Genomic DNA, 26060 nt, shown 5'->3' on the forward strand with positions numbered 1-26060 from the left:
GAAATGTGAGATTACCCACAATACAGCCCGTAATTGTCTCCCTCTGAGTTTCAGCTCAGGTCACATGAACCGCTGGTTATGAAGACAACATTTCGGCACAAGACAACGAGCCGTAGGCCAGCGTAGAGAATTGGCGGAGAGCACTGGCGGCTGCCTTCTATTGCGAGGGTATGGGAAAGTTGGTACAACGCTACGATACACGTCTAAGTCGGGTCGGCGACTATGGAGATAAGTAGCTGCAAGGTGTATCTAACTGTTGCAAATAAAACATTTTTGATTTTTACCGTGGTTTCCATTTCGCGACCTATCGGACCTTACTTTCGGAATAGCCCTCGTATGTAAGTTATTGTTTTATATTTAAAAATGCCTCTCTTTCATTTTTTTGCACTTCTTATTGCTTTAGGTCCGTCATTGTTCTAATAAATCGAAGTTCAATATTTTTATTTTTTGCCACAGTCCCTTCCCACGGTTTCTGTGTTCACTCAAAATCTCTCCTCACAAGTAGGGGGCGATAGTGACACCAGGGGGAGGGGGGCGAGATTGACGACTGATCTTGCAACGGCTCCTTTACACAAAGGGAAACAACAACTGACCATTGTATTGTGTTTGCCACTTGGTCCAGTTCTCTCTGGTCCACCTCCATATCTCAGTGGTCAGCGCAGCCTGCTGCTATGCGGAACACGCTGCTTCTGTTTCCACTTTTTCTTGCTGATTGGAAGGATTGGAACTGTGTGCATATACTCCAAGTGAGAAGGTACTTGTATGAGATGTAATGGCTCCCAGGTCCAGAAATCTGACAACTGCTGGGAGAGTGGTGTGCTTATCCCATGTCCCTCCATACGATATCCAAATGACGTCACTGACAGGATGGCACAGCGACTGGTTGCACCTAACAATTGGTCTGTATGGGCGAAGACGCAGAGCTTTGCTTTACCAGCTTCCTCTGGTGGGCAGAGGACAACTACCAACGCCCTCCCCTGTGCCAGTACAGGCCATTTTTGCCCGCTCAAAAAGCAACCCGAGATGTCAGTTTTATTTTAAAATGCTTGCAACACTACCTTACAATGGCAGTGTTGTATGATTAAGCTTTATCGCCTTGTTGCACGAAAGTAGAAAGGTAATTGTGACTTCGGACCAAATTTTACCTTGAGCTGCTCAACAACCACTTCTCTCTTCTCCTCCCCCTACCTTTCCCTTCTTCACAGTCCTCATCTCTTCCCATCCTTCTCCCCTTCCCGTCCATCATCTTTCTCTCTTTCCAAGCCACATCAGTTCCTCCCCCCCCCCCCCCCCCCCCACACACACACACTTTATGTTTATTCTTCGAAATAAGCTTATACATCCAACCAGAGACCATCTAAACTATTGTTCTATAGCAAACACATATATTTAGCTGTCCTAGTCACACCTCAATATCTACAGGAATAAAAGTGAAACAGCCAATCATAGAGCTGTCTGCCACCAGGGTGGAGCAGGCATGCACTTCGTTTTTCTACACACAGTCAAATCTCCATACAATGCGGAATTCACTCTCGTACAGTGTAAGACATTTCACAAAAGCTTTTGAGTGATATAATCTAGGCAACTGTACATACTCATGAAGAAGATGGAATATTCTGTATGACCTGCAGGTCAGAAGGGGCATTGGGGTCACTCATAGATCATGAGAAAAGCCTTGACATACGTAGCTCATAATATAGGTCGACATGTTATGCAAGTGTCATCATTAAATTGTCGTAACACGTCAGTTGCATCTCTTCATGCAATTTTTACATTACAACCTAAATTACTCTGCCTTGTGGAAAACAGCTTGGGTCGAATTATCTATAAACATTGAATTTACCAACATCATTTAATACACTTATTGGTAACTGTCTATGGTTAATCCCTTACCTGATAAGAGTTCCACGGTTTCTTCGCAACTCATTATCCACTGTGTTTTATTTTTGAGAGTGTAAATCTTTCTTATAAATTCTATGACAATGTCCTGGAGTCATTTCCGTTTTGCCAGGCTTTTTCCTTGAAATAAAACAGCTGCATGCTCAATATGCTCAATATTTTAAGGGGGGTAGGACGTCAAACGGGCCGACTTCGAGAAGGAGAGGCACCACAGGACATTTTAATTTGTACTGTCTACACTTTTACAAATAAATTTATAAAACTTTGTCAGCATGACCAGGAAGGATTCAGAATTGACACTCATAGCAGTGGAAGTTCAAAAACACGAAAAAATAATATTTTTTAAATGTGAAGTTTCATGATCTTTTTCACTTACTGTTGGCTGCATTTGTTGCTATAGGCACACTTTTCTTCATAAGTAAGAGAGATTCTTCGATGAATTTTGCACAGCTTACAAACTATACTTACAGGTGTATGAAACTCTAGAATTTATTTAATGAATGGAAAAGTGAATGGGGTGTTACGTTTTAAACTTCGTGTTTAGAGAAAACTCGAATTTTATTGTTAATTATCTCAACTTTTACCACACTTTTTAACAGATTTGGGAAATTCTAGAGTTTCATACACCTGTAAGTATGGTTTGTATGCTGTGCAAAATTCATCGAAGAATCTCTCTTACTTATGAAGAAAAGTGTACCTAAAGCAACAAATGCAGCCAATACCAAGTGAAAAAAATTATGAAATTTAATATGTAAAAAAATTGTTTTGTTATGTTTTTGAACTTTCTCTGCTATGAGTGTGAATCCTGAATCCCTCCTGGTCATGCTAACAAAGTTTTATGAATTTGTTTGTAAAAGTATAGACAGTGTAAATTAAAATGTCCTGTGGTGCCTCTCCTGCTCCAAGTCGGCCCTATTCACGTCCTACCCCCCTTCATTTAACACAGCTGAAACCCTTCATGTAGAATTAAAGAAACACTGAACTAATACATGGCCAAAGGCCTCGCACAAGTGGTACTCAGAAGTGTTCCAAGGGTTGGTCTGGGAAGGCAGCTCAAACGTAAGCTGAGGTGAGACAGGTGGCCAAGAGCTGAAGTTAGGCAATCCAATGGCAACCCAACTAGGGATGGTCCAAGGACCGACCAACAATTTAACTAATTCCCTTCCATCTGACCAATGGCACAACGATGGAGAATACCGGCCGAGGACAAGAATATGAACAGCACTATGCATCCAGAAATTGGCTTCTAAAAAACAGCCCGGGAACCAAATACGAACCAAATAACTTAAAAGGCTCTCGAACTACACGTCATGTTGGACCGCAACAACACGACGAGGAAAAGGCACACTGCCTACCAACTACGCTAACGATCAGCGCAGGCAACTGGAGAGTTAATAGCCACAGGGCAGAGAATGCCGCTGGTGCACATCACTGATAAGTAACAGTCAATTTAATAATTAATCACCTCATAGGAAGACAGCTGCAAAATTTCGCTGACTCCAACACATCATACGATGCTGCTAGCCCGAACAGTCAAGGGGGCAACAACCCGCAAATGAACGAAGGTGTGTCACGATAGTTGAGGTTTCATAACAGATTAACTGATCGCTCAACTTCAGTGTCCAGTGTCACGATCCGACAGAACGTGGACACCGCCAGCGGCCCCGGCGTGGCCTCGCGCCACAGAGACTTGCTTGCTGCTCCATCCCAACCAACCCACTGCCACACACACAGAGAACATTAATTGTAACTGCTCAGTCCAACTTCACAAGCTACACACGGCTCCGCGAAGACACTTCCACAAACAACTCGAACAATACTAAAACCGGTGGCTGTGGAACAGCAAGGACGAATCACAAATCGACACACAGACCGCCCAGAAACGGTCGGCGACCAAATATACGTCGTCCGATGAGAAGACCGACCGAATGACCAACCAAGGTCGTTCATACTCAAGTCATGCGTGTCGGCAACTATCGGCCGAGTCATGGCTGTCCGGACTTCACTGCTGCTCCGTCCCGACTCAGCTCTGACACACAAAGACCTGGAGACACTGGCTCGGACCCAACCATGCAGAGTGAACACTTGCCCATTGACCATCCGACATCTCTGCACAAGGAAGGAACCGACCCGTCGCGCAATATCATCAATTGAAGGGGCCAAGAAGCGATTGGAAGACCAAATACACGTCGCCCATTGAGGCGACAGGCCGAACGACCGACCAACGGTCGTCGCCGCTCAAGTCTCCTTCCGTCGGACAGTGCATGTGTGGGTCGCCAGAAGTCGGGCGAGTACTGGCTGTCCAGACCTCACTGGAGCTCCATCCCGACTGAACTCTCCGCACACCACGACCTGGAAATACTAGCGGTCGCTCCAAAGATACTACAACAGTGCTCTTATCGATAGCGCTGCTGCTGCCACTCACGGTCAGGCAGGCCAGCAACTTCGTGTCGCCAGTAAATCGAATAAGAAACGGGACGATGGTACCGCAAAGACAAGATGTCAAGTAATAAACGGCACGAAGACGGGTCGCGCACGTCTCATCTAAATCTAACATCAAGTTAGCAAAGTTTTTTTTTTATTTTGTTTCCACATCGCTGTGCGTTTCGGTCAGTACTATCTTCAGATGTATGCTAAAAAGTAGAAAATAAAAGAATGCAGCTGTTACATAACAACAGATCTCTATTTAAACATGCCAATACATCTACTGCATATTATCATCACTGATACATATCAATACGAAGTAACTCCTATTAATGTTTAAAGTAAGTCCTATTCTCAAAGCCATCCTGTTGCTTGAACAAAAAGAATTATTAATCTCCTCTTTCTATAGAAGAGATCATCATTAGATATATCGCACAACAAGAGAAAAGCATGAAAATATTGGACTTCATTACCACCAACCTAAACGAAATCTGATACACCTACATACATACAAAATTGACACATATAAACTGACAAACCATCATCCAATACATGCAGCTGATTACTTTTTCCGTTTAGAAGACTACGTCTAAATAGATAGCACAACAGATATACAGAAGAGTAAAAATGGCATCGAGTGCATTTGATAAACAAACATGGGGTTGTCAAATTTACAGTGAGTCCTTAAAAGAATCATATAATTATTTTTATTACGTATTTTGATTTATTATAGGACACAGACTTTCAAAACAAGACACCCGGAAGCAGTAGTTTGCATAGTGTGCAATGGTCAGATGCATGTTGGCATTTACTACGAGAGACAGGAATGGAGAACCGACTAGGGCTAAATGCACAATTATGACCGCAATGAAAATGAAATGGGGCCTGGTGGGACACTGTTCCGATAGAATACTCTCATACGTATCCTCATCACATCTCCATGTTCCAAATAAAAATGAGAACTGACAAGAAGTTTTTTTCTGGACTGCAGCACGCAAAGCAGCAGATTTATTTTCCTACCGGCAAAGTGAATTTATGCCTAGTCACTTTACTCAGTCTCATCTGACACGATTAGCGATACATATAAAAATATTGTACAGGAAAAGATTGGGGAAAGGTTGCTATCCAAATGATAGTCAATGGGTAATCGAATCATACGAGATGTGGTGTTACAAAAAGCTGCTGAAAATTCAGAATAATAACAAATCAGGACGGTCTCTGCAAAATCGGATAGGATAAAAGTATGTGGAAAGCGCTAACTAGAAAAGCGGACAGAGTTACGGCATGTGTTGAGACGTCACGAAATGACTCTCATGGTACAAGGCGGAGCCTCAGTGAGCAGAAAATGTAGAGGGTGGCAGTGTTTGGAATATATAGAATTGAGAAAGTTGTAAGTGCTATTCCTTAGTGAAGAGACTGACACAACACACTAAATCATGATGAGCTGCATCAGACCAGGCAAAATAGCGATGATGGAATACAGAAAAAATACAAACCCAAAAGATACAATCACTATTAAATTTACAATCTAGTTAAAGTAAGAGAAGAGAAACTTACCCACCAGATGAAAACATACGGAAGACGGACGCCATGCCGTAGCATCGTCATCGTAGCCATTTTACACTTCGTATTAACGTGTTACGCATTTCGACTACCCAGATCAGTGATTGAGCAGTCGTTTTAAAACTACTACGTAGCTTATTGACGAACAGAATTTTCCTGCATAGGGACTAACATCTGTCATGCAAAATACGCCACAGAAAAAAAGTGTGGGAGGGGTATACACGAAATTGCGTTCCGTAGACACCTGTTATTCATTTTCCTTTTAGTGTTGGCATTTGGTAGCTCGGTGGTTTCTATTTCACTATTTATAAGCAGTTTCTTGCACCATCCCAATCACGTGGGCTTCATTTCACGTCGTATTAGCACACTTTGAATCTTATGAGCAACTATAATTTCATTAAGAAGGAAGCAAGTGTTCTGAGAGCTTCTTTTAAATAACTTTAAATTTCATTTCATTACCCATCCAGTCACTTTAGCACAGAAAAATCATGCGAAGACATTTAGATCTAAAAAGAGAGCAAGCATTCCTTCCTGTCTGATTTACAGTTCAACAGAGTATTAATTATCAAGGCAGCCGTGCCAACACATACAACCACTGGGTATTTGCATGGAAATATTTTTCGCAGTTAATGAGAAATGTGCCGGATAAACAACACAGATTGAAGCCCCTATATCAATTTCAACATCAACACATATACAATATTTACATCATTACTTTGTTTTCTGCTTTTTTTGTGGTTTCCCATGTACACTGCGTTCCTGTGACTGCATTTTCTGGGCGTCGCTTTTATCTGACAGGAGCATTTTTGAATCAGCGGAAATAACTGTAGTACATGTATCAGCTATGAGATATAGAGAAGTAAATGAATTTTCAAATTACTTAAACAAGAATTCACGTCTAAGTATTAAGTGAGACTGGCACATGTTTTGATTATAGCCTCTAAGCTTCCAAAAATCGAATCAAAGTGACATTTTATGTTTTAATGAGGAGTGATATTGCAGTTAATAACACTCTAAGTCCAAATGTTTTCAATGTTACGTCGTTACAGCTTCTGACTGCCCGACATCTCTGTCGTAGCCGATATCTCATGTAGTGGGTAGGCACAGAAGTAAGAGTCATATATTTCGGGCTGAGAAATTTCATTCCTTACAGTATCTACCCGAATGAATCCCAGATACAGGAAACAATTAAAGTAACATTTCAGCTTCGCTCTTCGCGAAAATTTCGGCTTGATTGTCGCTATTCAAAAATCAGTAACCTTTGCACGTTTGGGATCTCGCATGACAGTCAGTTGAGGCCCGAACGATCATATCATTTTTTTGGCCGTAGGATCTGCATTTCTGTTGTTCCGAGATAATCAAACCCCTTCACATAACAAAAATTGCAAACTGATGAGTCCATTGTAGGCAGAAGGACCTATTATTTGGCTCGAGAGTTACTCCAACTGCTTGACTCTGTGCCTGTCGAAGATGTCCGCCCAGCGGCAACATGGGCCCGAAGCAACTTCACTGTGTCTGGTATTGATATGTCATGAACAAGCGCTTTCCGCATATTGTGACTCCACAGATATAGCACAGAAACGAGTGACCAAAACAAGTGGTAAAGTACAGAAAGTTCATACTTATGTATGGGAGTAAATCTTCAACAGGTAACAGTTGCAATATCGAGACTTTTCAAAACTGAGATGAAAAGTAAAAATCTCAGACTTATTAGACCGTTTATGATCATAACCGGGTGTAAAGGTTCAGCTCAGTAACCACAATACCCTCAACTGTGGACGAATAACCGAAAAGTATCGGCTAAGATCTAAAGCTTAACATGATTACATATTTAAAACAAGAACAACAAGCTGTTAAATCTGTTCGGCCTGTTATTGTGTTATTTAAGAGCCAACATCAATCCTAACTGAAATCATGTTATCTCAAACATAAAATATTCCAGTTGATTTGCTATCTTCTCTCCAATCCATCACCTTGCATGAAATTTCGTTTACAGCTCAAAATTTCTAATACAAAATTACATAGAGCACTGTGCAATACTTAGTTCCAGCACATAATAAACCGATGTAGGATGCTGTCCTCATTTTGTATGTATCTTGTTTTCAGATGTACCTGAAATTAAGACAGAAAGTTCAAAATGGTTCAAATGGCTCTGAGCACCATGGGACATAATAGCTGAGGTCATCAGTCCCCTAGAACTTAGAACTACTTAAACCTAAGGACATCACACACATCCACGCCCGAGGCAGGATTCGAACCTGCGACCGTAGCGGTCGCGCGGTTCCACACTGAAGCGCCTAGAACCGCTCGGCCACTCCGGCCGGCAGACAGAAAGTAATTTCGCACATATAAAATATTACTTGTAGTCTGTTGTTTCATTACAACCTATCTCAGTGACAGTTTCCTTGAAACAAACCAGGTTTCGTCAAAATTGATGGAAATATTTAATTGTCACATAAATTTAAACAATGTCAAAGCGTCCTAGTTCGTACATCTGTTAATTTATGGTGTGCCAAGTGTGGCAGAGGCCAAACATATGAATGGAAACTTCAGTGAAACAGGTTACTATACTGCTTCGTTGATTTCCTGTTAAACTTGTCAATATTTGCCCACGTAACCCAATTTGGACTTTTTGCCTTTGCTGTTAGCTTGGTCATACGTTGTTTAACTTTTAATTCTGTATTCAAATTCATCACATTTCCATCGCCAGGAGGCACACATGTTTCTTTGTGCTAGTGCTGTTTCGAACATTACTCTCTACACAATGACACCAGCACTTTGTCTTCGCAGAGAATGCTTGTTATCTGCTGGGAATAAATATGGTTCTCGTAGCCATGCATATCTCATCACAATCTAGGAATCGTAGCTAGGTGCTAAGTTTCTTCCTCTGGAAACACAATGGCAGTAGCTTTGATTATTGCTTTCAGCGTATGTGCCTGTGATTTAGGCGGAGATTATGGTTTCACAGACATATCAACTTCGGATCTGTAGATAGCACGTATGTTCGCATGAAGGTGCAAATTGTATACAACATATATATTTCTGAGTTATCTGTGAATCCTGATGACTTGAGACTGGCCATTGAGGCGGGCACCAGATGATTATGCAGCGTTTGGCAGCCAAGTAAAAGAAACGTAGATACATAATTCCATACAGGATTCAATTTCATTAAAACTAAACATTTCAGGTTTACCAGCCAAAATTTACCAATGTCTTTTAGGAGAGAGCGCTGTACCTAGAGAATCAGGAACTTAGGAAAGTGTGATATTTTGTGGTAGATACGTTTGTTTAATAACTTATTTCAGACTCACAAAGAGGAATGCGCACTGGAGACCGCCATCAGCAGTTTCTACCATCTACAGTTTTTGTTGTTACTGGGTATGAGATTGTGTTTTGTGCAGTATTTGTGGATATTTCGAGTTTTATATATTGAAGTGTTGTATGGTATATTAAAGCTGTTTGGATTACACTGTTGATCTTCAGTTAAGTAATTTTATGAATAGTTAAGTTGTTTTTGAAACTTATTACATAATTTGTGGACGCTTAAGCCTAATTTCGCCAGTCATACAGCATCTTGTACCTTGAAACAGGAGAAGGTCTTTCACAGTAGAACTTTTGGTATTTACCGATTAAGTGAATTTCGTCAATGTCTTAACTATTTTACTCGTCTCGAAAATGGAAATTTGTGTTGGTTGCTAATGGTTTCAGTTCCACAACGTAGTTAACGTGAAACTGGATTCTGACAAAACTCCCGTAAAAGAGAGCCAACTACATACAGAAACGACAAGGTTTTCTCGATTGCAACACTTTTAAATTTGAATAGAATAATTATTCCCAGGTACATGACCATGTTTTAGCTTGAAACGTGGTTTCTCATTTGGAAACATCTTAATTTCCCTAGAATTTTTTTGTAATTTCAGGAGAAGACTGCAGCACATACAAAGTGGTTGCCACCATTTAGGAATATAATGTTACAGGGCTGCCTACAGGCTAAAGTCTGAAATATGTCCCAGGGTGCAACATTCGGCCCTGTATATTTAAATAAAACTCATTCTGTTTAAAAACTAAAATAAATTGTTCTCATATTAGAGTAATTAACTTAAATAATTCGGCAGCATTAATTCGTCTCAGTATAACTCTTGTAAACAATCCAAACATTTCGAACTCTTGTAAACCATCCAGACATTTCGAGCAACAGCAAATTCTTGTGCTGTTCAAGAACTGCAAATCAGTGTTATTTTCAAATGTGCAGTGCCAAACATACGTCATGCATTATAAGAGAAATAATATGCGTGGGGCTAGGGCCTTCCATGTAATAAACCAATCACCTGGTGCAAGTCATTTTTGTTTCTTTTTAACTGACCCCACTTAAGCGGCTTGCATATCTACGAAGATGGAATGATGAAGACAACACAACACCCAGTCCCAGAGTGGAGAAAATCTCCGACCCGGTGGCAATCGAATCTGGTCCCTGGCTTGGCACTCTCACGTTGACCACTCAGCTATGGGGACGGACCATGCATTATAACAGAATACAGCATTTTTCACCGAGTAATTACAGTCCCAACATACAAGAAACACAATAGAACGTCCCTAGTGAAAGACTGCACTTGACCTTCTTTTGTAATGGTTAGCTGGTAAAGCACATTGCACTTATGTCCTGAAAATACAGTACGTGATGTAAAACTGCCACATCTTCCCGGTGAAGCAGAAAATTTTGTGTATAAACAGCTTATCATTATAGTAGGAGACTTACAAAAATAATGCACCATGGACGACTAATTATGAAAAAGTTGTGTCCCGAGGCGAAACAAGCTACAACATGGAGTTAATTCGCTAATGAGGCAATTGTCAACGGAGGTAAAGGAGCTTTAAATATTTTCATTAAAATAAACAAAACAAACAAGTATACTTCGATAGGGTATTAGGGACACAGAAATAGCCATTGTAATATGCTGAATGAAACGTTCAGTTTATCAGAAGCGCTTATAGCTGCAAGTGAAAGGAAGTGACATGAGAGAGCACAAATATGAAAAGAAAACAGTTACACTACGTGAAGTAACTTATACTGGACATGGATAAAGATTTCCATCTGAGTCGGGAAAGAACAATGTCATACTTGTTATAAACGAAAAACTAATTACTGAAGCGTTACCGAATGTTGTGTCAGTCATAACAAAAAACATTACGCACATAGCAAAAATATAGAATGAAGTACGACAGTCATTAAGCGCAGGATATGCCAACATGGACTGTGTAACGCCGGAAATGCATATCCTTCTATTTCCATCTATTGTACTATAGGTTTTTCCTTATTTTGTTACCTGAAGATATGACATTTATGTGTCTTTATATATTGTAATTGTTTTACTGTTTGAATATATATATATATTTATGCATTTATGTTGGTTTGTTTTGTGAATATTATTTGTATTTATACGCTGGGTCTGGCCTAGGGAAAACTATGCTATCGAACGAATACATCGATAGGTCCTGTGGAGCACCAAAGTGTTTAGGATCTTTGGTAGGATTAACTCTGCCGCGTGGAGCACGGGCAGAGCAGAGAGAGTCTGGCTGGAGTAGTGCGGTTGAGCAGGTGCGTTGTGTGACGCTCCCGCGAGTTGCCGCGCTTTCGGGGTTTGGCAGCATGTAATTGCGCTCGACTTGCTATGATAGTTTCTGACACGATGTCGCGGACGGGAAGCATTAGCTGGCGCACATCAAGAGCCCGTTTCGCCTGGTGACCGTGTCGAGAAGAAGGCGCACCAACATCCAGCTTCTGCAACAGCGACGGCCGACAATGAGTGACTGTCGCCACCTCCTCGATCGACTGCTTCAAACCTTCAATCAACCAACAAGGAAGACTGGAAGCACGTAAAGTTTTAGAACTGTATGGCAGACCTCAGCTTTTCAAACTGATCCATTTTCATAACTAAATGACAGCAACGTAGCATGAAACTTTGTTGCTCATTGTCCCAATTGCATTACCAAGCAGGGACTCTTCCTTTTCCGGAATCAACCCGAGTGTCGTTGAAATTCAAACGCCAGCGTCATTCGATTTCACTGCTTTAATTTCAAAGTTCAGTTAAGGTATTCATAGCTAGCTACAATATTTAGATTACACAAGCACAAATTAAGAGTGCGAGTTTTGTTACCGTATTTTAGCTTACCTGTGACTGCAGCTCAGCTTGGTACGTACTAAATTTTACTATTGTTAATTGTTCAGAATCATTTAATTCAAGTTCAAAGTTAAATCTCTTATTTCTAAATTGCGTAGATTCAAGTAGCTTTTGAAATGATTGTTGAAGTAGTCCAAGACTAATCCTATTTTGCTGAATTTCGTAGTGTTTCAGAAACAAATCTCACTATTAATTTCAGTCACTAAATTAACTTTCAATTTTCCGGTTTTATTAATTCTTCTGCTAAATTAAGTCAGAATGTAGCGAAATTTATTACTTCTGACAAACTTTCAGTTTTCACACTACACGTGTCAACCTTCAGTTGCCACGCTTCTAGTGCTAATTATATGTGCAATAACCTTTCTTTTTCAGTTACTATAGTAATTGTCCTTAGGTCTGGCGACCGTAATTTCCCCCAAATCTCAAATATCTAATTACCGCTAGTTAATTGTTGACGTAACGGCCGCACATTTACTTTCTTTATTAACTTTACCCCTTTTCAAAATTAATTTCCACTAGTTTCATTTGCATTTTTCCTTTCATTTAGATGTAACCCTTTCCTCCCTCTTTACCGACAAATTAACTTCGGTGACGATTGCTTTTCCCAAATTTCCATTATGTACACGCGGTTTATTTTTTTACTGTCATTAAGGTCGATAAGTGAGGGGGAGGTTACAACTGGTGTTAAGGAACTACTGTAAGCTGTAGACTGAATACTGTGATACAAGTAGGTGAGGTGCTTAATTTTTTCTGCTCAAATTCTTTTTGACGTGGTAAGGATATCTGTAATTAATTCACACTTCAGCTAGAAGTACATCTGTTCCCTAGAAAACTGCTGAAATGTATGACAGAGGATGATAGAACTGAACTACAAACTAGGGTTCCTTCACGTACTACGTGAGAATGTTTAAATGCCTCTGTGGTCCCTGTAGTGAGTCAAATCTTGTTTTCTGGGTCCTTACTGAGCTTTTGAAATGTGTTGCTACAGAATAATGCTGAAGATCAGATGGGTACATCACGTAGTTAATGAGGGAATGCTGAACAGAACTGGGAGAAAAGAAATTTGTGGCACAACTTGATTAGAAGAAGGGAACAGTTGATATGACACATTCTGAGACATCAAGGAATCACCAATCTAGTACTGGAGTGAAGTGTGGGAAGTAAAAATTCTAGAGGGAGACCAAGGATGAATACGGTAAGCACATTGAGAAGGATGTGGGTTGCAGTAGTTATTTGGAGATAAAGAAGCTCGCACAGGATAGAGTAGCACGGTGAACTGCGTGAAACGAGTTTTCGGACTAAAGACCACAACACAGGTAGAAAATAGACGGTGGTACGTTAAACTTTGTAAGGAAACTTCTGCGGGATGGGTGTCTGTCCTGAAGAGTCTGCATGTTAGGTTTTGCAGCCCTTGCGCGGGTCAAACTAACCTGTGACCAGTCGAGCTTTACTTATTTTCATATGATTATTTTCGCCGTTTAATCTTCTTTAGTGTGGGCCCCACACATTTGAGCAATATTGTTCGATGAATGTTTTGTAAGAAATCTGCTTCTTCTCATTATATTACCAATGAATGCAGGTCTCCCACCCACTATGCCTACGATTCATCCTATGTGATGATCCCATTTCGTATCTACACATACTGTTACACCTAGGTATTTGTTTGATTTGGCTGATTCTACCTGTGACTCATAACGAATAGTGACCAGGGGTTCATAAAACGAAGGTCAAAACAGTTTCGCAACTTCATCAGTCACGTAGATATATGCATCAGATTAGTTCTGTAAATGGAACTTCGACATTTTTGTGCGCCAGAGTAGCAAATCTGTATTATACACAAATGGAGTGAAGTAACTCTTCTGTAGGCCGGAAAAGAAATTAATAAGTAAATACACATTGAATATTCGGAATTTTGTGCCGTTTTTGTGGCGTTCTAAATCCCATTCTAAAGTTTTCGTTCCCTCGATGGAAACATGCGCCGCTGGGTTACGACGCAAAGTGATACTTGAGCGTTAGGTTTTAAAAGCAGTGTTATATACCTGGAAGTCGTGTAGCGTTCAGCACAGTCAGATAAAGGAATGTCTTGTCTGGGTGACATAGATTCCCTTAGAGACTAACGTAAAAGCCGAGTATCACTTGCCGCGGCGACCCTAGTTTCCGCGCAGAGTGAGGCAAGCGTCCGGCTGGAGCGCCATACAAATGGCTGCGAGAACAACAAAATCCCTGTGTTCGATAGTTGGGGACGGAGCTGGGCATTTTTACCAACATCGATTCAATATCTTCGTGCTGATGGCTTTATTTTAACCATTGTTGAAATTTAACAGATAGGAGCGTCATTTTACAATGCGTTCTGGGGAGGAATTGGAACGTCCGCCTGTGGGCGAATATAGCTTTCTTTCGACACACACACACACACACACACACAGATATATAAAGAATGAGGGGTTGAAATTCAAAGATTTTTTAATTCATTTTCAGAAAGAAGATCCAGTTGTCTCAGGCAAAGTCTTATCGGTCTTGTACTGTTATTTTAGTTATACAGAAATAACGTACAGAGGCTCTTCGGTAGTTATGAGATAAACTAGCAGAGGAATCTGTAAAAAGGTGTGAATCTGGAGGGTCACATTCCGTGTTTATCATATATGTGGCACATTATCATCAAAACAATGCTAACTTTTTCAGTTCGATTGTGCTGATCGAGTTTAGTAGAAATCATTCCGTTCATACAAAATATTCTGATCCATTTCATTTTCGGATATTTCTGAGCCTGTGTAGTGTCCTACCGTTGAAAGATCGTGTTCGTCAGTAACATAGGAATCACCTTAGTCAACCTCAGACTTAGCGTTTACAGAAAACATTTTCTCCGGCATCCGCATAATTCGTTTTTTTCCGTTAGACACATCTTCAGGTATTTTTCCAACCGTTGTACTTCAAAAATGGTTCAAATGGCTCTGAGTACTATGGGACTCAATATCTTAGGTCATAAGTCCCCTAGAACTTAGAACTACTTAAACTTAACTAACCTAAGGACATCACACACACCCATGCCCGAGGCAGGATTCGAACCTGCGACCGTAGCAGCCCCGCGGTTCCGGACTGCAGCGCCAGAACCGCACGGCCACCGCGGCCGGCCAACCGTTGTACTAAAAAAAAGCCCGTGTTAGGAACGATTATATGCTAGGACTTCTTTGTTAATGTAATTAATGAAAAGAGTTGTAAAAGAGTAGCTACTCTATTCACAGACTAACAAACAACCAAGAGACGACGCTAAAATGAACAAGCCATAGTAAATTAAATAAAAATTGGTTGTGTGTTAAGACATATATCTGTAAGAAAATATTTAGAACGAGTAAAATTGTAATTTAAAAACAAAGAGAACCGCACTGAAACAAAATAAAACTGCACAGAAAAATAAGTAATTCGGTAGCTGTGATTTTACGAAGAAAGTTAATCATTCCAAATTTCTCTATGCAGTCGCATTAAAAAATAAATTAACCTGTAGCATACCCGGGGCGCTAATATATACTTATTTTATTAGTCAACAGACATCGTCCCCATAATCTCTCCGTTTCCTCGGACAATCTGCGCAAAATGCGAATCTGTGAGTATGTATAGGTAAATTGGCCTGTCAGGGAAGTAGAGACATTGTTGTGTACTCTGGGCCGCGTAGCGATGGTTTTCCCCGGAGAGTGCTTATTTTTTAGCCGAAGCATTAAGCTGGTTTTATCGCTCCACAACACTGGAAAGAGAACCACCATCACTAACAGAGTAAGAAGAATGGTCGTCGCTGTGGCCTGCCGTTGGCTAGATCTTTCTTTGTGGTTGACTATTTTGAGTCGGTGCGGAACTGGGCGCTTCCCTCTTCTTTCCCCCGCCGACGCCTTGGTAAGATGTTGCATTTCTTGGAACACATCTTGGTATAATTTTGTTCCAGTCTGTGCATGTTGTTTCTTGTTGATTACGAGAGAATCAGTTTATTTTAATTCGCGAAATATTCGGGAATGCATTTTGGTTCTTCTCGTTTGGATTTTTAAGTAATTTTCACGAGAAATGTTCAACTGGTACTTTGGCTTTGTTCATGCAGATGGCGAACACGTGCCATCAGCTGTGGCTCCGACGTCTAGCGTGGTGTAAGACTATTGCATCGAACGGAGATTACGTTGAGAAAGAGGGTTTTGTAGCCAAAAAAGTGAGGAATAATATAGTGTATTGGAATCCTTAATAAAACCGATCTGCTTTTAGAAAGAAAGTGCGGCATTACTATTGAATGCCTCTCGTATTATATTAAGACTTTTAGTTGATTTAACAGTTATTATTGGTACTTAGCCACAGTAAAAGTAGAGTATATGGCTCATTAGATTTAGCGACTGAGTGGGCGAAATGAGGGGAGGAGGCGGCAGTAGTGGCCGTGCGGTTCAAGGCGCTGCAGTCTGGAACCGAGCGACTGCTACGGTCGCAGGTTCGAATCCTGCCTCGGGCATGGATGTGTGTGCTGTCCTTAGGTTAGTTAGGTTTAATTAGATCTAAGTTCTAGGCGACTGATGACCTCAGAAGTTAAGTCGCATAGGGCTCAGAGCCATTTGAACCATTTTTTGAGGGGAGGAGGCTTAGCCCGTGACAAACCGTAAGCCCCCGTCCCCCAGAACCGGTCACTCGACTCGTGTTGGAAAGCAAGTAAGGCAAGGACAACGAGACTGTTTCTTCGTTAAGGATCAGTGAAACCTACTGCTGCAATATGGGAGGAAGGAACATAATTGCTTTGACCTGATGGGAAAAAAATAGCATTAAACTGATTGAGTAACCTCCTCCTTAGTCGGCTATTGCAAAATAAATTACTTGTGAATGTCGTATGAAATTGTCATCTGGGTTATTAGTGAGTTCAGACGCTCAGTGGGAAAGCGCATTCCTCCTCTACGCACATTGGTCCATTACCTTGTGGATATGGGAGACATCTGTCGTATATGTTTGTGAAAGTGAAGGTGAGATTTGGTTTTTGTCTCCTAAGAGATGTGGCCGCTCCACGCCCGCACCAACTTGGTGACCAGACCAAAAGTTCTACTGACACCTCCGTCAACATGTTAGTTATCTAGTAAGTGGATCACAGGATGCTGAGCTGTGAGGTAATCCGTGCGTCTGGCTAAGACTGCGCATTAACACGGTCTATCAGGTGATAGATGGTGGACGAAACGCGAGTGAGGGTAGCAATTTGAAGAGCAGAGGGAAAAAAGTGCCAACGCTCGTGCCGTGCGAAAAAAAAACCTCTGAGACAGTAGGATGGGTAAGAAGAGCAGTAGTGGCTTACTAGCTGCGATAGTTCATGCAAGGTTGGATTTGTTAGTATGGGTATCATGCATCATTACCGTGGCAAGCGATGGCAAAGTATCCCAGTTGCTGCAGCCGCTACATTCCTGGAACAATCAAGATCGTTATATAGTAGTGGGAGATCGGCCATAGATCATCTCACTGTCTGGGGGTGGGGGCGGGGGGGAGGAGCTTGTTGCTTGCAGTGTACGGTAAGGCTTCCCTGCGTGGTGCCGGTTATTCGGCAGTGTGTGAAATGGATCCGTGCATTGTGTAATGTTACATCTGTGTAATGATGAGAGAAGGGAGTTGGTGAAACCTGGTGGCGGCAGACAGCGTACTCTGCTAGAATAGCACCAAGGGACCACCTAGCTTAAAGTCGCCATGCGAGAGAACTGCTCCTACAACAACGTCACATGCCCACAGTTGATGAGACGCTGCAAGGAGATTTGAAATTTAATCCAGGTCACTGGCGAGAAGCTTGCTCTTCAGGAACCTTACACCAACACCTCTCCTTCCCTTGCCGGCTAAATACTGGCAGTGACAATTTTATACCACCAGGATTCGGCACAGCTGAGCCCCGAGTCTATCGCCACGGCACAGGCGTGCGTTGGCGACCTCGGCTGCGGTGGCGGGTGGCTGTTGCAGATCCTCCCCTGATGACACGGCTGCAGTGGTGCCTGCTTGCTGACTCACCCCGCGCCAGATACTCACGAAATCATCCCGGCGAAGGCAGAAAGTGTATAAAAATATACGGCCCCCCTCTGCCACCATCAGCAGCACTCGTACACGCAGCGCGCGTCGAGGCGCCTATAAATCCTGGGGAGGGTGGAGGCCCTCTCGAGCGTTGGGGAGGGAACGGGAGGGAAGGGTTGCGCAGCGCACCACCGTCCCAGCCCGCCTCGCTGCGGCATTAGCGCCCGGGGATGGGCAGATGCCGGCTTATCTCTCAGAGGACCTGATGAATCACAAGCGGCCACTTGATTTGTTGCCGATGTCTCAGGTCGACCCCTCCCGGCTGCGTTCCGCCCCACGGATTAGTGTCTGATTGCTCCAACGTTCATTATAAAAAAAAGGAAGACAATTCAGGGGTTGAGGGCAGCAAGTATATTTAAAGAATACTGACGAGGGCTCAAGGGTCAGCACTGTCTTCGGCAAACGATGCCCGTGAACAGCCCAACGTAGACATTCTGCTGAATTTCTGAACAAATACCCTTGAAGGGCGTAGTGCCGGATACTGTGCAGGTGGCACAATATCAGCACTACTGGCCCTTACAATTGCTACACCAAAAAGATAACGTGCTACAGACGCGAAATTTAACCGACGGGAAGAAGATGCTGTGATATGCAAATGATTAGCTTTTCAGAGCATTCACACAAGGTTGGCGCCGGTGGCGACACCTACAGCGTGCTGACACGAGGAAAGTTTCCAAGCGATTTCTCATACACAAACAGCAGTTGACCGGCGTTGCCTGGTGAAACGTTGTTGTGATGCCTCGTGTAAGGAGGAGAAATGCGTACCATCACGTTTCCGACTTTGATAATGGTCGTATTGTAGCCTATCGCGATTGCGGTTTATCGTATCGCGACATTGCTGCTCGCGTTGGTCGAGATGCAACGACTGTTAGCAGAATATGGAATCGGTGGGTTCATGAGGGTAATACGGAAAGCCGTGCAGGATCCCAACGGCCTCGATCACTAACAGTCGAGATGACAGGCGTCTTATCCGCATGGCTGTCACGGATCGTGCAGCCACATCTCGAGGCCGGCCGAAGTGGCCGTGCGGTTAAAGGCGCTGCAGTCTGGAACCGCAAGACCGCTACGGTCGCAGGTTCGAATCCTGCCTCGGGCATGGATGTTTGTGATGTCCTTAGGTTAGTTAGGTTTAACTAGTTCTAAGTTCTAGGGGACTAATGACCTCAGCAGTTGAGTCCCATAGTGCTCAGAGCCATTTTGAACCACATCTCGATCACTGAGTCAACAGATGGGGACGTTTGCAAGACAACAACCGTCTGCACGAACAGTTCGACGACGTTTGCTGCAGCATGGACTATCAGCAACGTATCCGATTTGTTTCTCCTGAAGGCTCTGACTTAGTGGATGGACTTGTTCTGCTAGTACGGAAAACCTTTTCTCGAGGCCGCGTGGTCATAAACTTGAGAAGGCAGGTCCTCTCTCTGGGACCGTATTAAGGTGGTGGCGTGTCCCTTCTGCCAGTCACCAGCCTTCCGCGTTAAGGTCTTTCCAGTGTTCATCCGTCGGCACGTCCACCTCGTCCATCACACGCCTTTTGAGGAAAGAGTTCCCAAGTACATCAATAAAAATTTAAGCCTAACGTGATGTGATTAACACATTAAGGTTGTCTACCATAATTTCGCATTCACTACAGTGTTCTTCAGTAGAAATATCCGTATAAAGGACAGACGTATTGTTCTTCCTGACCACTTCCACTACTGTATGATCTCGGACATTTCTGCTGCCATACCGAAAGGCATCACATCTCTTTAGATATTGTCCTCTGAACACTCGAAATCATCTACTCGCGTCACTTGTTAGTAATTGTCAGTTTCTGTAACTCTTTATATATCTGTGCACGTTAAAGGAATTGCCAGGGTGTGTAATGTAGAATATTCCTAAGATTCGTAATCCAGCAAAGCAAATGGGATAGGTTATGATTCCTAGACAACAGCTTTTCGTCATAAGCGACGAATCTCAGGGGATGGATTAGGAAGACTGCTTTCATAGAATTATCTCAAAGAATAAATGTATAATTATAACCTTTCAAAAGCAAGCATTCTCTTTCATCAGGTCAGATGGAATTTTATTTCGTGACTGAGAGTAAGACAACACACTTCCTTTACTAGAAGGAACGATATTCCGCTAGTCTTTCGTACGTGCAACGGTCGTAACGGATTTTGAAATGTAAAGCCCTGACCTGTATGCTTAATTTAGCAAATCAGCAGATCAGCGACAACGCATGATCCGTGACGAGCGTACGGAAAATAAATACCACTTTTATGAATTTATTTGTCCACCTTACGGAGGCCATGAAAGGTCCTTTGCAATTTCTTGCGTTTCACCCACGGTTTTTTTGGTGTTGTATGTCATTAAAAGAAGAAATTTCCCCCATTAGTTTATTACAACATCTCAGTACTGATTACAAATGGGACATGATTAGCATACCAAAATTAAATATTATAACTGCAGGAACACTTATTTTGACCAGTGAAGTCTCTCATTAAGTTACTGAGTGCGAAAAGGGAGAAATGACTAAGCGTGACCGTTACTACGAGAAATTACGTCAGTGGTTACATAGAACTGGGGGAGGGTTAACATGCAGCCGTCACTGAGGATAGATAAACCGGGAAATAATCAGAGAAGGAAAAACCGCAAAGGATGATCCCTTCCACATGGTAGGTAAATCACTGGCGCATTCATCACATGATCTGTAGCTTACTACAGTGCAAATGATGGGTTCCTCAGGCAGATAACAATTACTGTTCTAATAGGCAGTATTAAAGTCAAACACCCCCCACGTGGTCCTAATACTAGGAACAAAGCAAGAAGATCATTTCACGCGAAAACTGACGGTTCTTAAAATATTCGCTTCAGTCGCTGAACGCGAAGTAAATGCAAGAAAAGCTGATGAATTTACTTAACATGGTTATCAAGTGCCTTATGCTCGCACGTAAAAGGATAATAGATAGGAGACCAACAGAACTCTGATGCTTTCAAGTTTACTGAAATTCTGACATGATACGCATCGCGACTGCCTAAATCTGCGTCCACTTGGAACATACGCCTACCCATCGGCTGCAGGAACATTACACCTCTACCAAAATCACCCTCTCTCTCTTGTTCGAAGAGGAGATGCGATTTTGTGGGAGTAGGAAGTAGCGTTCGGCATTCTGGCCAATGAGGCGGCGCAGAATTGCCGCGTGAACCACTTGCTGTTCTGGCGAGTAGCGCGATTGTAGCAGGATGGCGCTCAGTTCACCAAAATTTATGTAGGGAGACATCTCTGCGTCACAAAACATGCAGGAGAGGCAAGGTTTCGAAGGCTGGCGGGAGCATAAGTGAAGGGGCTAGTTTGGCCTACAAAAGTCCAAACTAGCCATGCTTTCAAGCTAAACGGCCTAGGTGGGAAAAGGACTCCAATACGGCTACTTGAGAGAGACTGCAGTTCTTAAGAAAACAAAACAGAAAACCTTTCCGCCATTCGCAAGTATCATGGGGTTTTGGGGTATAGAAAATTAAGGACCAGGTGGACATGATATTGCCAGATCAAAAGTGATAAAGATACCATTGCAGGATTATAAATTATGAAAATATGAAAGTAGTGTGAAATAACGCACGTCTTTCGACGTATTCGATTAACTTATGCTAATGTCATCCAGGAATTTACGTGACAGTCACAATACAACACGCTTTATTTTATACCAGAACGATTACTAACATGCGTTTCTGTCTCCGATGTATGTCGTTTCTCAGAAGGAAAAACATGTAGCCTTTCAAGACAATATGTTCGAAAGTAGTGCAGCTGTTGTGATAGAAATTTCATCTCGGTGAATAAATTTAAAAAGCAGAATAAAAAAGTGTTCACTCGAGAGTGCTACGTAATCTGGATTACAGTATAGTAAAGCACGGATAGTGGAGTTAGGTTGCGCATTTCGCTGCAGTAATTCGCTAACCTGCTTGCTAACACAACAGTTAAACGAATTACGCCGTGTTCTGGACGATTCTGTACTCCGCTGTTTAAAGGCTGTCACGTGCCTGAAACCAGCGAACTAATATTATTCGCAGAGCAGATCAACACAGGTCTACCTGTGACCAGTAAGCTCTGTTTTACAGTATTTTTTATTCCCTGTTTTAACAACGGAAAAACGTAGCTGTGTGGGTTTGCTTAGTTCATATTAGAATTGTAAACGCGGACAGAACTAAATGCCAGTAGCACATTAGTTAATATGTTAGACAGTTCTAAAATCTGTTGATTACCAGTTGCAAACATCTGGCGCAGTCTAATGAGACGAATTGTTTCCCTGTTTCCTCGTTTCCTCAGTGGTGAGATTAAACCACGGCCTGTATTTTATGACCTGAGGATGGCCGATGTCAAACGAAACCAGTTACTTGGTTAGAAAGAAATGTGGCTTTGCCGGACAGTTAAGTTATTCTAAAAACAATCACTGTGCTGTCCACTTCACAGAAATGTTATACTTTCCAAAAGCAGTCTGGCATGTGTGTAACTTGTTTGTATGTCAAAAATGTTAAAATGTGTGTGAATTCTTACGGGACCAAACTGCTTAGGTCCCTAGACTTACTCACTACTTAAAATAAATTAAACTAACTTATGCTAAGGACACCACACACACCCATGCTCGAGGGACCGAGGGAAGACTCGAATCTCTGGCGGGAGGGGTCGTGCAGTCCGTGCATGACGCCTCAAACCGCGCGGCCACTCCGAGCGGGTTTGTATGTCATCGTCACCGTATTTTATGAGAGAACAACACAAAATTTTCTCACAGATTCGTGTCTTATTCCTCCGATGTCCACTGTTACTGTAATTCTACCTATTAACATCAACTCAAACTTCCCCATAAACTTAGAGAAGTAAGGAAAACTAGGGTTCAACGTGCCGTTGAAAATGAGTTTATTTAGAAATTCTTTGGTGGGTTGACTAGCTTCCGTCATTCCGAATAGTCAAATATTCAAATTCAAAATTAGATTTAACAAATTCTACCTCTATTCTGCTGCATGCTTTACAAGTTGTGCGAACATTAAACCCAATTAGTATACCTGCCAGTTAGTGACTGCAAGTACCCAGTCAGCAGGACTTTTATAAATGGGTATTCTCTGGGGAATTTCCCAAAAGCAGTTTTAAATGCCCAAAATGTGGCCATTTATTAGAAAAGTACTATATAAAGTTTTCATTGCTAGAATGTATTATTTACCAATTAAAAAGTAAGGGAATGGGAAGATACTCTCGATATTAAAAATTAGTAAATGCTTACACACTTGCCTTTACTGCTAACAATGAAAGGAAAGAAGAGAGAGGCATGTTGTGTCCTTTCTTTTACTGGCATTCCAACTCGCTGTACCAAGGAAGGGTGCGTGTTGCTGACAGCTGCTTGTCATTTATAATGTCCTTTTTATTTTTACCAGTTGTACTCTTCACTCCCGGTCTCATTGTCTCTCTTGCGCTCACACACACACACACACACACACACACCGGATCGAGCAGCTGTCTAGAGATAAGCCGGTATAAAAACATTGTCATTAGGTCATCTCTTTGTAGTGCAACAAACTTTACAGTCCATGTCTAATCTCTGAATATAATTGAAGAACGATAAAAAGAAAATGGTTCAAATGGCTCTGACCACTATCGGACTTAACTGCTGAGGTCGTCAGTCCGTAGAACTTAGAACTACTTAAACCTAAGTAACCTCAGGACATCACACACATCCATGCCCGAGGCAGGATTTGAATCTGCGACCGTAGCGGTCGCGCAGTTCCAGACTGTAGCGCCTAGAACCGCTCGGCCATCCCGGCCGGCAATGCTTATTGACAACAAGATTATTACTGAATGTATTGAGTACCTGGCATGTGTTTCTTGATGATAAATGTATTCTTAAATATTGTTTTCAGTGGGGTGGAAAAACGGTTTATTATCAGATGCAGTAACATTTGAGACAGATTATTGTTATCTCTTCTGATCCTTTCTTTATCTGCTTTTGTATGACTGCACCACTCTGAAGATAAAATGAGAACTCTAACATAAAAAAGATCTAATAACAAAGAATCGATGCCCAAGACGCTGGAATCGCTCGATTTCGATATTAGTCGATTCCTAGAGAATCTGCGATTCTTGTTTGGAAATGTGGGATCAGATTCGGTACATGAGACATCCATAACTAAAATCATTATAGACCAACTTTTTCTAGTCTAATTCCAGTTATTCTAAGCAAATATTAGTGTTATTTCTATTACTGCAAATGGGTAGTGGATAAAATTTTGAGTGAGTGGCTGGCAATTTCAGGTAATTCATGCAATTCTGTGGGTTATTTAGTTTTCTGGACTTGGCAATACTCGTCTGACCGCATGGCAGTTATTCAAGTCTATGTGGCTGATAGGAAGCAATATAACCTCGTCTTTGTGTTATGTACACTGTTATAGACAATACGTTATTGAATAGTTTCAAGATGGTTAAGAAAAACGGACCTGTTCGGAACATTTTCAATTTAAAAGGGAAGGGCTATCTTGTAAATATTGTTTTAACGAATTCAAAAAGCCACATTTGAACAAAATGGAAAAAGCATATCAAAACGCGTTTCAAGTGCCTTCAGAATTTGAAAAGAAAGTGCTTGGGTTAGGTACAGTGATCGAGATAACTTTTTAATTTTTTTGCAGTAGTATGGTATAATTAAAATACTACTTGATATAAACTATACTTTATTTAAAAAATTACTTTTAAATTTGAGTTTAGTTGTCTTTTTATTATTATTTTTTACCCCTAGAACAGACCTCGTTAAAGATGTAATAAGTGATGTTTACAGTCCAATTTCTCTCCTCTAATAACTCTCCCCTAACTCTCAAACAGCTTTTTCAACTTGATTACCCAATTACTGAAGAAGCATTGTTTTAAAGCACGTTCACCAATAAAAATATCTGCTGACATTTTTTAATAAGATCCGCTTGTCAATTAATCTTTATAATTCATAAATGCCTGGACATCTGTGAATTTTGGGCATTCCCCAAGGCATTTATCCTGTGGCCCAGCTTATAAATGCCTAGGCATTTTACATCACTACTAGTCGTGCAGTATAGGCTACCCGATAGTCTCAGTATCGGTCAGAAGTAGTTTCAATTTTTAAATTATATTTTCTGCTTCTGTCTTCTTTTAAGATTGACAAGGCGGAAAATGAGGGGAAAAAAAACTAAGAGGAAAATGAAATAAAGAGTGCAGTAGGCAGTAGGCATGGCTGTGAGCAGGGCTATGCCCAATCAAACGACTGCAGTGGAGCAAATCGAAGCCTTTTCTGTACCTCGAAGCATGATTGGAGACAGGATAACAATTTGTTAAGCAAGGTAATTCCATAGCATTAACTCCTTAGATAGGCTGATTCAAGAACACTTTTGATGAAGAAATGGAGAAACAACGAGTGTATTACATGAAAGATTTAAATAGTAAGTTCATGTCTCTCAATAGAAGGAATTTTTGCAACTTGCAGTTGCTTTGGCTAAACATTTCAAGGTGCTTCGCCAGATCAACAAGCAGATTAAGGTTGCTGGAAAGCAATTTTACTATAATTTCATGTCGAGATATCCTTACATCTCCAAAAAAAAGCAAGAAGGTACAAGCCTTCAAAGAGCTATAAGTTTCACCAGGCCCCAGTGAGGTTAACACTGATGGCTCAAATGGCTCTGAGCACTATGGGACTTAGCATCTATGGTCATCAGTCCCCTAGAACTTAGAACAACTTAAACCTAACTAACCTAAGGACAACACACAACACCCAGTCATCACGAGGCAGAGAAAATCACTGACCCCGCCGGGAATCGAACCCGGGAACCCGGGCGCGGGAAGAACATTGATGAACTGAGCTGAAACAGTAACAACGAATTCCCATGTTTTCTGTTATTATTCACTATCAGTGCAGTATATCATTAACAACACTGTAAAACACTTTCTACAAGGCT

The sequence above is a fragment of the Schistocerca nitens genome, chromosome 7, assembly GCF_023898315.1.
Source record: "Schistocerca nitens isolate TAMUIC-IGC-003100 chromosome 7, iqSchNite1.1, whole genome shotgun sequence".
NCBI lineage: Eukaryota > Metazoa > Arthropoda > Insecta > Orthoptera > Acrididae > Schistocerca > Schistocerca nitens.